Source organism: Rhincodon typus, chromosome 3, assembly GCF_021869965.1.
Source record: "Rhincodon typus isolate 14 chromosome 3, sRhiTyp1.1, whole genome shotgun sequence".
Lineage (NCBI taxonomy): Eukaryota > Metazoa > Chordata > Chondrichthyes > Orectolobiformes > Rhincodontidae > Rhincodon > Rhincodon typus.
The window spans coordinates 48,857,947-48,872,485 of record NC_063334.1 but is presented as its reverse complement, the minus strand read 5'-3'; the positions used below and the strand labels follow the sequence as shown (position 1 = coordinate 48,872,485).

At 42.9% G+C, this 14,539-nt stretch overlaps 1 protein-coding gene across 1 annotated transcript in view; it reads left to right on the top strand.

Annotated features, from left to right (window-relative positions):
• Positions 1–14,539, top strand: part of LOC125487907 (transposon TX1 uncharacterized 149 kDa protein) — a 39,677-nt gene that overhangs the window by 8,785 nt on the left and 16,353 nt on the right. The gene's annotated exons all lie outside the window — the stretch shown is intronic.

The following is a 14,539-nucleotide window of genomic DNA, read 5'->3' as shown; positions in this document are numbered from 1 at the left end:
GTTCATCCAGCCCTGCACCTTGTTGTCTCGGATTCTCCTGCATCTGCAGTTCCTACTATCTCTGGTCTATTTTGAATCTTTTTCAGGCATGCGGGATACATCGTATTCTTGCTTTGGCAAATAACTTGAAAATGGCCTTTTCTTATGGAATACAAAGCACTCAGCATTGGTGGCTAGGCAGGGCTGACGCTAATGTGGAGCTTCTGAAACACCATGCGGTCATGAAACAATAATGGGAGCAGCCCTGTCCTCCCAGTTTGGTTGCTATCTTACTGATGTATTGGCAGTCCTCTCATTAAAAAATTAGATTAAATCAGTAGATAACAAGGTGTAGAGCTGGCTGAACACAGCAGGCCAAGCAGCATCAGAGGAGCAGGAAAGCTGACGTTTTGGGTCTGGACCCTTCTTCAGAAATGGTGGGGGGGGATTGGGATTTTGAAATAAATAGAAAGAGAGGGTGAGGCGGATGGAATATGGATAAAGGGGCAGATAGGTGGAGAGGAGACAGACACGTCAAGGAGGCGGGGATAGAGCCAGTAAATGTGAGTGCAGGTGGGGAGTTAGGGTGGGGGTTGGTCAGTCAAGGGAAGACGGACAGGTCAAGGAGGCAGGGATGAGGCTGGTAGGTAGGGGTGGGGGCGGGGGTTGAGGTGGGAGGAGCGGATAGGTGGGAGAAAGGATGGACAGGTTAGGGAGCGGGGACGAGCTGGGCTGGTTTTGGGATGCGGTCGGGGGCGGGGGGATTTTGAAGCTTGTGAAGTCCACATTCATACTATTGGGCTGCAGGGTTCCCAAGCGAAATATGAAGTGCTGTTCCTGCAATCTTCGGGTGGCATCGTTGTGGCAATGGAGGAAGCCCAGGATGGACATGTCGTCCACGGAGTGGGAGGGGGAGGTGAAGTGGTTCGCGACTGGGAGGTGCAGTCGTTTGTCACGAACCGAGCGTAGGTGTTCCACAAAGCGGTCTCCAAGCCTCCGCTTGGTTTCCCTGATGTAGAGGAGGCCACATTGGGAATAGCAGATACAGTATACCACATTAGCAGATGTGCAGGTGAACATCTGTTTGATGTGGAACGTTTTCTTGAGGCCTGGGATGGGGTTGAGGGGGGAGGTGTAGGGGCAGATGTAGCACTTCCTGCAGTTGCAGGGAAAAGTGCCGGGTGTGGTGGGGCTGGAGGAGAGTGTGGAGCGGACAGGGGAGTCATGGAGAGAGTGGTCTCTCCAGAAGGCAGATAAGGGTGGAGAGGGAAAAATGTCCTTGGTAGTGGGGTCAGATTGCAGATGGCGGAAGTGTCGGAGGATGATGCGTTGGATCTGGAGGTTGGTGGGGTGGAACGTGAGGACGAGGGGGATTCTGTTTTTGTTGTTATTGCGGGGAGGGGGTGTAAGGGATGAGTTGCGGGAAATGTGAGAGATGCGGTTGAGGGCATTTTCGACTACTGTGGAGGGGAATTTGCGGTCCTTGAAAAATGAGGACATCCAGGATGTCCGGGAGTGGAATGCCTCATCTCGAGAGCAGATGCGGCGGAGGCGAAGGAATTGGGAATAGGGGATGGCATTTTTGCAGGAAGGTGGGTGAGAGGAGGTGTATTCTAGGTAGCTGTTGGAGTTGGTAGGCTTGAAATAGATATTGGTTTCCAGGTGGTTGCCAGAGATGGAAACAGAGAGGTCCAGGAAGGAGAGAGAGGTATCGGAGTTGGTCCAGGTGAACTTAAGGTTGGGGTGGAAGGTGTTAGTGAAGTGGATGAACTGTTTGAGCTCCTCGTGGGAGCACGAGGTGGCGCCAATACAGTCATCAATATAACGGAGGAAGAGGTGGGGGATAGGGCCAGTATAACTTCGGAAGAGGGATTGTTCCACATATCCTACAAAGAGGCAGGCATAGCTTGGGACCATGCGGGTACCCATGGCCACTCCCTTTGTCTGTAGGAAGTGGGAGGAATTGAAGGAGAAGTTGTTAAAGGTGAGGACAATTTCAGCTAAGCGTACAAGGGTGTCAGTGGAGGGTGACTTGTTGGGCCTGCGGGACAGGAAGAAGCGGAGGGCCTTTAGGCCATCTGCATGGGAAATGCAAGTATATAGGGACTGGACGGTAACTGTGGTTTGGCTGCAGGAAAATTCTCCATCCTGAGAATAATGAGTCTATTTTGTTTGCCAGTTCAAACTGCCTGGCTTTTTTTTGATAATGTAAGATCTTCTTTAATCTGTGAAGAGTTCATTAGAGTTTCATGCCGCACCCCACTACAAGCAGTCCCACATGAGCTGAGCTCTCAAATTTCCATGCTGACGATTCTCTGTGAGGTGGTACAAATTGTTTATAAGCAATACACTTCCTTTGTTCTTGGTTGTGCTGATTTAAATTTTGTCTTGTCTATAATGGGATTGAAACCTGTTTTACCTTCTCATATTTAGCAATGTCTTCTTTTATGCTTGTCTGACAAGACTGGTTTTAGCACTGCTACCAGTCAGACACCAATGATACTGACCTAGTCTTTGACTGACATTTTATCAAGGCCTGAAGCACTGGTGTTCTGCTAAACTGCTTGTGCTATTTCATTCAATACACAGTCTAGTCAGGACCCTTTTATGTGGTTCAGAGAGTTTGATAAAGTCAAGGCTTTATTTTAATCACTGGGTATATGTGCTATGTGGGCTATTGCTTTGGAAATTTTGTTTTTCTTTCTTGATCATTTTTCAGTGCTGCACAAGTTTCCTCTTTTATATGATTTGAAACTTGCTGAATTTTCTGCTGTGGGCTTTTCTCAAAGTTTGTCAACATTATGTGCACTTATTTCTCAATGCACTGGTGCCTACATGGGCCATGTTTCCTTTGCCTACAGCACCAAATTGCCAAAGCATTACTCTTCAGGTTTTTCCCATACCTTATCCATTATCTGCAGGACTGTATTGCTGCTGGGCTTCTCTTCAGGTGTACCATGAAGCTTGCCTCTGGTTCAATGGGTCCGGCAACAATTTCCACCATGTAGCAAAATCAGGTCTACTCATAGAGAAGTGAACAAAGCAATGAGATTGTGAAAAAGGACATCTCTGAAACTCTTTCAGAGATAGTAGGAAGTGCAGATGCTGGAGAATCTGAGATAACAAGGTGTAGAGCTGGATGAACACAGCAGGCCAAGCAGCATCAGAGGAGCAGGAAAGCTGACGTTTCGGGCTGCTTGGCCTGCTGTGTTCATCCAGCTCTACACCTTGCTATCTCTGAAACTCTGCAGCTTTGAGTCGCAGTTCTATGGGATCTGCTATCACGGTGACAAAGCGCTTTATGTACATGCACAGTAGCTGTTCTTAAAGCAAAGGCTTAGTTCATCTTTTTACTCCACACTGCAGTCCCAAACTTTTTCAGCTGCTTCCTCAATGATTTTCCCTGTATTATAAGGTCAGAAGTGGGGATGTTTGCCGGTAATTGCACAATGTTCAGCACCTTGTCCTCAGATACTGAAGCAGTCTGTGTTCAAATGCAGCTAAAATGGGATAATACTCAGGCTTAGGATGGTAAGTGATTAGTAACATTCATGCAACACATGGGCCAAGCAGTAAACAGCTGCAAAAAGAGAGAATTTAACCATTTTCCTATAAAACACAATGGTATTATTTTCATTGAAATCCCCTCTACCAATGCAAGGGGTTAACACTGACCATAAAATGAACTGGAACAGCCATACAAACATCATGATTACAAGATAAGGTCAGAGGCTTTGAATTCTGGAGTGATTCTGAAGCCCCTCCTGTTCCTATAAAGTCTATCCATTATCTACAAGGAGTGCAATAAATTCCTATTATCTGAATGAGTGCAGCTCCAGTGACACTTAAGAAGCTCAACACCATCCAAGACAAAACAGTTCACTTGATTGGCACTTCACCCATCCTTTAAATTTTCACTCCCTTGACTACAATCATACAGTAGCAGTAGTGTGTACCACCTACAAGGTGCACTGCAAAAATGTACCAAAACACTTTTGTTGACACCTTCCAACTGCCTATCATTTAAAAGGAGCAGTCGCATGGGATCACCTCAACCTGCAAATTTCCCTCCAAACCACACACCATTTTGTCTTGGAGCTGGATCACCATTCGTTCACTTCCTTTGGGTGAAAATCCTACAATTCATTTCCTGACAGCAATGCGGATGTTCCCACACCTTGTGAATTGCAGTGGTTCAAAAAGACAGCTCATTGAGAACCTGCTCAAGGACAATATAGGATGAGCGATGTGCGCTGCCTGCCAATGGTGCACAAATCCCATGACCAAAAACAGGGCAGCATGGTGGCTCAGTGGTTAGCACAGCTGCCTCACAGCGCCAGGGACCCGGGTTCAATTCCACCCTCAGGCAACTGTCTGTATGGAGTTTGCACTGTTTGCCTGGCTTTCCTTGAGGTGCTCTGGTTTCCTCCCACAGTCCAAAACTGTGCAGGCTTGGTGGAATGCTAAATTGCCTGTAGTGTTCAGAGATTTGTAGGTTAGCTGGGTAATAGGGGGATGGGTCTGGCTGGGATGCTCTGAGGGTCAGTATGGACTTGTTGGGCCAAAGGGCCTGTTTCCACGTTGTGGGGATTCTATGATCTAAATTTGTTTAAAAAGTATTTCCTTTCAGAACATCCTCTTCATGAAGTGGTTAAGTCAAACTTGAACAATTTACAATGTCACCTGGATCTCTCTACTTGCATAATGCCTTGCAACTTTTATCTTAGGGTTTCTTATTATTTATTTATATATAAATAAATCTGTGCCATTGAACTAACGCTGTAATATTATTCAATTGTTCTATTCTTTCCTTTTAATTTCAAAATCATTAGAGTATTTCTGATCCAATGCTGTGACAATTTGTTCCCTTTCCATAATGACAGGGTGAAATAAAAGGGCCATAAGAGTTGTCATAATTTTTACTGTAATAATAGAAACTTAGAAAATAGGAGCAGAGAAATGCCATTCAGCCTTTCAAACGTACTCACCATTCAACATGATTATGACTGAACATCCAACTCAGTACTGTGCTCCGACTTTCACCCTATACCCTGTCACCTCTTTATCCCTAAAATATATAACTATCTTCTTCTTGGAAAAATGGAGGACTACAGGCTATTTAAGATGCTGGCAACGTGGGATTGTTTGTAACACTAATTCTCAACACCAAAGATGGAAAATGTACTGCACCTTTTCCCATTTACTATGGTTATCACAGCAATGATACAGAACATATGATCTTAAAATAAACTGTGCATTTGAACCGGGAATTTTGTAGCAGACTTCAAAAGAAACGGGGGTGCTGGTAAAAAGTCTAACTGTATCCATTTCATCCATTTCATATGTGCGTTATAAGAAGTTCTGCTGGAAAGCTGATACACAAAACCCATCCAGTACTAGCTGAGGCATACAAACCAAAGGGAGATTTGAATGAATTTTTTTTACTATACTTGTCTTCTATCCATAATAGAGTGGTTTTCAAAAAAAAATTCTTGTTTTTCCTTTTTTTAAAAAATGTTTCCCCAATGCTGTTTGGTGAAGTTCAATATAAAAATAACCCACAGCAAATTCTTTAGGGTTAAAAACAAAATTGGGTTTATTAGCGCATTCAAAACCTGGAGGAATGGTTCGCAATGCACATTCACAAGCACACTTCTGTCAAAGGAAGAGAATGATAAAGGAAAGACATTATAAATTAATCAAAGTAATGATATTGGCATTAGCTTATGGAACTTAGAGAGTCCAGCAAGTCAATGTCCAGTAGAAATTCTTTCAGGTGGCTGTGCACAGATGTTCCTTTTGTAGGATCTTAGATGTTGTTGAATTTCTGCATGTATAAACAAGCAGTTCAGTTTGTAAGTGACATATAAGATTCTTTCCAAAACCTCAGACTTTTGAGAAATTATAGACAGGCATTACCTTAGCCTGGAGCAGTGTACAATGTGTTTTAGAATAGCAACTGCCCGTAAAAACATTGTTAAAAAACTTTTAAATGGCTCTGAGTCTGTGCTTATTGTTTCTAGGTCCTTTCTGGCTCGCAGTGTATCTCTTTGATCTGGCTCTGCTTCACTGGGCTCTGAGCATGCTTATGGCCACCACTCTCCTAACCTTTCTCACCTGCTTCCTCAGCCTCTGGCAGCTGCTCTTTTCGTACCTTACCCAACTCCCTGGACTTGGCTGTGTTCCTGGGGCTCGTTGCCCCACTTTTGCCAGCCTCACCCACCAGCTTCCTTGCTGCCCCTCTACCATCAGCTCGCTACCTCCAAGTTGGTCCATTACACCACTAAGTCAGCCCATTGCTTCCCCAAGTCAGCCCACTGACCCTGCTGAATCCACATTCTCTCCCTTCTCGAGTCAGCCCATTCACATGAGGACGAGTGAACAAGGGTGAGAGAATGTGAGTGAGTGAGTACACAACTGGAGTGTGACTGGGTCAGATTGAAGGTGCGCTATATAGTCAGTCCATATTTTTCAGATCACCTGATACTGGAGATTCACAAATATCCACTGCAAAAGTCTGTTGATTACATTCAGGTGCAAAATTATTTCTGGTTAGATTCATTAGTTCTTCTGGTTGCTCACAGTAAAATCCAATCTGTTCTGAAGAAGGTTCACTAGAACTGAAACATTAATTCTGATTTCTCTCCACAGATGTTGCCAGACCTGCTGAGTTTTTCCAATCTGTTTTTGTGTTTGTTTCTAATTTCCAGCATCCACAGTTATTTAGTTTTTTTGAGCAAACCACCTACTCTGGTAAGAGTACACGTGGACATAGTTGCAATTTTCTATTGTTTTCAACTAGTGTTTCCTTTTCGTGTTAAAAACAGACTAACAAAAAAGTTAAAACAGTACAGTTAAACCCATTCAAAACTCAACAGTGTCAACACATGATTCGGGTTTCAGTTTAAGTTTACATTTAGATAATGATGTGAGTCTAATATTCTCAGTCAGTATCCTTTGTGTTTAATAGCAGATATTTATGGGGTTGGTAACGCCATCTCTGATAATGTTTTTAATGGATTCTTTTGTTCAGTACTAGTTGGCATTGATATCATTTTAGTGGTTCCTTTATGTTGGTTTGACTGAAATAGCTATACAATGACAAGTCTATACAATGTGACATTCCAGGAGGATGATGTCTCCTTGTTACTGCTGATCACAAGTTTCCAGAAATTGTAGTTAACTGACATCTTACCATCAGTCGTAGCCACATTGTCAGGTTAGCAAAGTGCCTGTTTTAAAAGGAAACAATTTTAACAAGATGTGGTTCTGAGGAAAGGTCACTGGACTGAAAGCATTAATTCTGCTGTTGTCTCTGTACATGCTGCAGACAGAAGCACTGAAGAAAATTCATGTCAGATTCAAAACGTTAACTTGGTTTTTCTTTCGCCAAAGATCTTGTCAGACCTGCACTTTCTATTTATGTTTCAGATTTCTAACATCTGAAGTTCTTTGTTTTCATTAAACAAGATAATATAACTTAAAAAAATTATCGGCATGACTGAGGTCGAAGACGTACTATGCGGGGTGACTGTGGTACAATGATAATGTCACTAAATTAATAACAGAGAAGATCTGGAGGAAAGACTTCAAATCTTACCATGCAGATGTTGGAATCTAACTTCAATTGATTAAAAAAGGGAAGTGAAAACTCGTATCAATACAGATGACCATTATATCAAATTGTCATAACCTGGCCCTCTTCCTTAGAGGGGAGCATCTGCTGTACGTACTTGGTTTGGCTGACACGTGACTTGAAATCCACAACTATGTGCTTCAGTCTTAATTGCCCACTGAATAGTCTAGAATGACACTCAGTTCAAGGGCAATTTGGAATGGAAAACGAATGCTGGCCTTGCCAGTAACACCCAAATCCCATGAAAGAATAAAGAAAAGAAAGTTCTAATCTGCACTAAACTAGCTGTTCTCATGCATGGTTCTATCATTAATGTTAACACCCAGGATTCAGGATGGAAAATTGGCCAGCCTTTGATGGCAATCTGCTGATCCCTATTGAAAGTGTTCATTTATTGATACCAGATAGGAACAGGATAGGGTTCAGATGAAATGTCCCTTGCTGTTGCAAGTACACATATCTAATGGCTAGTTGTGCATGGAACCAAAGATTGACAGGCATCTTATGGTACTTTTGCTATATGCTGCTTAAATGCAATTATTTTAAGGGGAGCTATAATAAAAACAGAAAGTGCTGGAGAAACTCAGCAGGTCTGACAAGATCTTTGGTGAAAGAAAAACCAAGTTAACGTTTTGAATCTGACATGAATTTTCTTCAGTGCTTCTGTCTGTAAAGATGCTGCCAGACCTGCTGTGTTTCTCCAACCCACTCTTGTTTTTATTTCAGATTCCTACAATAATTTGCTTTTATTTAGGGTGAATTATCTCTGGCTGCAGCCAACAGTGAAAATCTACAGCGTTAGAGAAAATAACTGGAATAGTCCTGATAGGGAACTATTTAGTGCCATGGTGGAGGCCTTGGTTCAGACAGTGGAGAAGAGGAGGATGATCCAGTTTCCCTGAGTGAGGAGAAAACCCCTGTCAACACTTTTATTACATATAGAAAGAGGTTGCAGAGGGAGTCTATATCAAGGGTTTAACTCTCAGATATTTGGCTGCAATATCAAAAAATATCTTAATGATCCTTTGCCTCATTTTCCAATGATTACTGCATTACACTTCATTTAACCTCCTTCCCTTCATAGTCACACTCATTACAGACTTCCCCTTCCCACATCTCACACTTTACATACTTCATGCCAATAATTCCATCAACTCAGGCACATTCTTTAAACATTTCTGAACATGTCACTGAAGCCCTAAGTTTCCTTCTCAGGAAAAGACCTTGCACAAAGAGACTGCCACTGGAGAAGATCTAGTATGGGTTAGTCTTCACAGTTTCTGGGGATTTCTGGTTAATAATCCAGGTTAATAGCAGTTGCATATTGGCTGAGTGAGTCCATGGAGAAGTACTGACTTCCACAATAGTGCCCTTTAATCCCATCAATAGGGTGTAGACAAATGATTGACATTCTAAAAACACCAATTTAAAAGAAATCACTAGATCACCTCCTATTCAAAAAAATGAGCTGTTGTGAAAAACAAAGCTCAGCCTTGAAAAGATGTTAAATCACAAAATGACATTGGGATGGAATTGTACAGAAAATGCAAATCCAGCTCTGACATTAAGTTTTCCTTCGGTCAATATCTAAGCAGCTAAAGAATAGTATTCCAGTTGGTCAGTCAAGGTTAAAACAAAAATAACTTTATCAAGCTGTTTGGACATGCATGACATACATTCAGGGCAGGTAGCACTAGGCAAACTATTGTGACAAGATGTTCCAGAGCGGTAAATAGATCTAATTAGGAGACAATTGGACATTACATGGAGGGATATAATAGTTTATTTTTGGATGAACGAACTAAGATCTGCTGGAGTACTTCTCCTTTCTTCTGAAATGAATATTCACACTGCTATTTCAGCTAATAGGCTGGGGGTGTGGTGACATTTATGTTAAGGGTGTAGTTACAGAGAACAGTCTATCTGACAACAACAACAAGACTCTTGAATGGTATGTTGCTTCCCTGGTGACAAGGTCGGGGATGTCTCAGAGCAGTTGCAGGGCATTCTGAAGTGGATCATTCAACAACTAGCAGGCAAGGTACATAGTGGAACAGAGTTATGGTCACCATTCCGAAAACGTTCGCCCACTGAAACTTCAATCACTTGACCAGTTTTATTACCAAGGATTAGGTCTAGCACTACCTCATCTCTAATAGGACAAACTACGTATTAGCACAAAGCTCTTCTGGATGTACTTTAAAAATTCTCCACTCCAATCCTTTCACTCTAAGGTGTTCCCTGTATGATTAACTTAATTTCCCTGTCTGACTAATTTAATTGAGTTTATTTTTTGAAACGATGACTAAATACATTGATGAGGGTAATACTGATGTGATTTACATGGACTTCAGTGAGGCCTATGACAAGATCCCACATAGAAGGCTGATCCAGAAGGTGAGGTCCCATGGGATCTAAGGCAAATTGATCAAATGGATCAAAGTTGGCCTATAGGAGGCAAAGAGTGATGGAGCATTGTTTTTGGAATTGGAAACCTGTGATCAGTGGGGTACCACAGGGTTCAGTGTTAGGACCCTTGGTATTTGTTATTTATATTAATGACTTGGATGTGAATATAAAAGTTATAATTAGTAAGTTTTCAGATGTCACAAAAATTGGTGATGTTGGTGACAGTGAGAAGAATAGTCTCAGGCTACAGTCTGATACTGATCAACTAGTTAATTGGGCAGAAAAATGGCAGATGGAGTTGAATCCCGATAACTGCAAGGTGATTCACATTGGTAAGTCTAATAACAGAAGGATATACACAATGAATGGTAGGTCCCTAGGGAGTACTGAGGAACAAAGAGACTTTGGTGTACAAGTCTGCAGATCCCTGAAAGTGTCAGCACAGGTAGACAGCGTGGTGACAAAAGCATACAGGATGCTTGCCTTCATTAGCCAGGGCATAGAATTTAGGAGCAAGGAAGTCTTGGTACAACTTAAAAACATTGGTCAGGCCACAGATGAAATACTGCATGCAGATCTGGTTGTCACACTTTCAGAAGGACATGATTGTTGGGTGACATAGACATGGTGGGCTGAAGGGTTTGTTTTTATGCTGGATGCTATGATTCTATATCAAAACTCTGCTTACTCAACAATGGGCAAACTAGTATGATTGAAGCTATGGTAAAGTCTGCCAATAAATGCATAGTAATTTTGAAGCAAAATACAGTGAGTCAAGGATATAAGTAATGTATTCAAATCAAATGCAGTTACTTCCTGCTAAATGTCTCCAGGCATGATTGATGGAATAGTTACGTAATCATCACCATTCTGGCTGGGGTTTATTTTGTCATTATCTGCAGCCATTTCATCCATGTCTATCTAGTTATCTTGTGTCTTATGATAACTGTTTGGATGTGTAGTGATTGGAACAAGCTGGATCATGTTGACTACGAGATCCTTGAATGGCGTGGTTAACCCAGGCCAATGAGGAAAGCCCTGGCTGATCGATTTAATCAGGAGATTTAGAATCTCCTCGTTTGAGGGGACTGATTCTGAGTTGGCTGGCCACAGCCAGTGTACTGCACACACATAAATAAAGGGTGACTTGGTGATGGTATACCAGCCTCTCTGCAGTTATTTTAGTGGTAGAGGGAGAAAACAGGACATGCCTGAAGAACGTTTGCTTGCAACAGTCATCTTGGAGTTAGGGTAAGCCTTTCTGGCATCATTCCTTTATTTGGGAAGCTTGGCTTGTTTGATCCTGCTGTCAAAGACTGGGCCCAGAATGTGGAAAGAATGCGGTTTTTTTTTTGTTGGGCAGATGAAAAGTAACAAGTAATCCTTCTGACTGCTTGCGGACCCGCAGCATTTCCCAGAGGCACTAGACACTAAAAGCTTCCAAGAGCTGATGGAGCAGTTAAGAATATTACAACCTCAAACCTCCTCTAATTCTGAGACACTATCGGTTTTACTCTACAGTTAGAGAACCAGGGGAATCTGTATCAGGATTTATTGATGAGGTTAAGATGACTGGCAGAGACATGTGATTTTGGGTTAACCTTGAATGAGATGCTGAGAGACCGTTTGGTATGTGGGCTTAATGACATAATCATGCAGAAGTACCTAATAGCTGAAGTCCAGCTGGACTTCAAACAGGCTCTACAACTGGTTTTGTCATTAGAAAATGTGGCAAGTTGAGCATGAGAACTATAGGATATCCCTCACCTCTCTGACTGAGCTTGGGGAACACCACTTGAGTGTAGGCAATTGCAGAGTAAAGCAACCCTAGACCAGCCCACAGGAGAACCCAACAATAAAGTCAAGCGTCAGCCAAGCAGCTAAAAAGTTCTTCAGGATCTGGGCTGGCAAGCCATTGTAGTTGCTACCAGTATGTGGACTCGAGACAGCAAAGGAGTCGTACAAGGCCTGACTTCAGTAAAAAAAAACTTGTAGGCTGGTACCCAGGAGAGTGCAAACCCTCAAAAGTCCCTGTACATATGGGCTAGAACAACTAAATTGCTTAGTGGCATCCAAAGTGGAACCGATTAAAATTAATGCTTGGTTAAACAGTCACCCAGTTCCCATGGAGGTCAATACCTGCGCAGCTGTATCTGTGGTTGTAGAATCTGTCTTTAACTGGTCTTGCTTGGACTCCAACCCTTAACTTTGCACAAGACGTCAGCCAGACTGAGAACATAAACTGGGGAACCGTTGCAGATTAAGGGTGCAATTTCGGTTCCAGTCTCCTATGAGAAGCAGATGATAGTAAAAGGCTTGAGCCCAAGCCTATTGGGCTGGAATTGGTTGAGAAAGATTCACCTAGATTTGCTTAACATGGCTGCCTCAGTGAAGTCCTAGTGAAATACTTGGAGTATTTCAGAAAGGGCTTGGGACTATTAAAGGAGCCAAAGCCACTTTACCTATTGACCAACAAGCAATTCTGTGATTTTGCAAGTCCTGCCCAGTGCCACTTGCTTTGCGGGCAAAAGTAGAGATGGAAATCAGGAGGCTGGAGAGCGAAGGAATCATCAAACCAGTGCAATTTGCAGAATGGGCAACACCAGTCGTATTGATTATGAAGCCTGATGGCTCGGTTTGCCTTTGTGGAGATTTTAAGCAAACAATAAACCGCTTCTTGCAGCTGGATAAATACGCAATTTCTCGCATAGAGGACTAATACATAAAGTTGGCGGGGGGGTGGTGCTGTCCTTTACGAAGCCAGACATGAGCCATGCCTACCTGCAATTGCAAGCAAATGAGGAGTCCCAGACATATGCTACAAGTAATACCTTTAAGGATTTATATCTATATATAAGACTGCCATTTGGGGTATCATCAGCAGCCACCCTTTTCCAGCAGACCATGGAGAACATTTTATAAGAGCTGGCACAGGTCACCATTTATGTGGATGACATATTAGTAACAGGGATGACTTGGAGAACTTCAACATTGTGCTTAAACATTTCTCCCGGGCAGGCGTATACCTTAGAAGAGAAAAATGTATGTTCCAGGCACTCCAAGTGACCTACTTCCATTAGAGTCGACAAAACCAGGTTACATTTTTTGGAAGGCTCCCATGTCTGTGCCAGAGCTAAGGTCTTTCCTTGGGTTAGTGAATTATTGCAGAAAATTCATACGTAACCTGGTGTCCATTTTGGCACCCTTACACCTGCTACTGAAAAAGGGTCAGCCTCAGAAATGGTCGTATAGCCAAGAAGTAACCTTTAGGGAAGTGAAAAAGCAGCTATTGTCATCTAAGATATTGGCCCACTACGATCCAAAACAAGAGTTTGTGCTGATGTACAATGCCTCCCCGTACAGCATTGGGGTAGTGTTGGCTCACCAGTGGTACATCAGAGAAATGCCCAATAGTGTATGCTTACCAGACTTTGCAAATATGCCCAGAGAGATAAGGAAGGTTTGGTGGACATCCTTGGTGTGAGGAAGTTCCACCAGTACCTTTATGGATGGGAATTTGTCATAAGAGATCACAAACTCTTGCTGTGGCTACTGAAGAAAGACACGTTTGTGCTTCCCTTAGCTTCCAGTAGAATTCAGCATTGGGCCCTTATCCTCAGCACATGCAAGTACAAGTTAGAACACTGTCCTGGTAGCCAAGCAGCTAATTTGGATGCCTTGAGCCGCCTCCCACTGGCAGATACTCCACCGGTGATGCCACCCCTGGAATAGTCTGTTTTGGTTTTAAATGTCCTGGACACCCTTCTAGTCGCCAATGACAATGTCTGACTGTGGATACAAAATCCTTTCCCAGTGAAACTAAAACAACTGGTGGTAACGGGGAATACAGAAGGGCCATCACAACGAGCAGTGAAACGTTTCTGGACCTGGTGAGACCAGATCACCATAGAGGATGGCATATTACTGTGGGGAGCAAAGGTGATTGTCCTGAGTAAAGGTCACCGCCAGATACTGGCTGAACTCCACCAGGGTCATCCAAGGGTTTCCAAGGTGAAGATGCTAGCAAGAAGCCATGCCCAGTGCTTGGGGTTGGGTGCTGACATAGTTATGTTGGTGGGGCAGTGCCTAGTCTGCCAACAAGGACAAAAATTGCCACCAGCAGTAGCACAACATTTGTGGGAATGGCTGAGAAACCCTGGATTATGCCAGTCCTTTCTGGGTTTAATGTTTCTGGTCAATGTGGATGCCCATTCAAAGTGGTTGGATGTACATAAAGTTCATTCAGCTAACTCAGGGATGACAATTGAGAAGCTGCAAGTATTGTTCATGATACATGGTATCCCAGAAGTATTGGTCAGGGACAATGGGACCTTATTTACCAGCGAGGAATTCGATTATTTCATAAAGTCAAATGGCAATTGGCACATAAGGACAGCTCCATACCAGCCATCGTCCAATGGTTTGGCAGAACGAATGGTCCAAACGTTGAAGGAAGTCTTAAAGAAGCAGCCTACAGCATCACTTCATACCAAACTGTCCCAGTTCCTGTTTGAT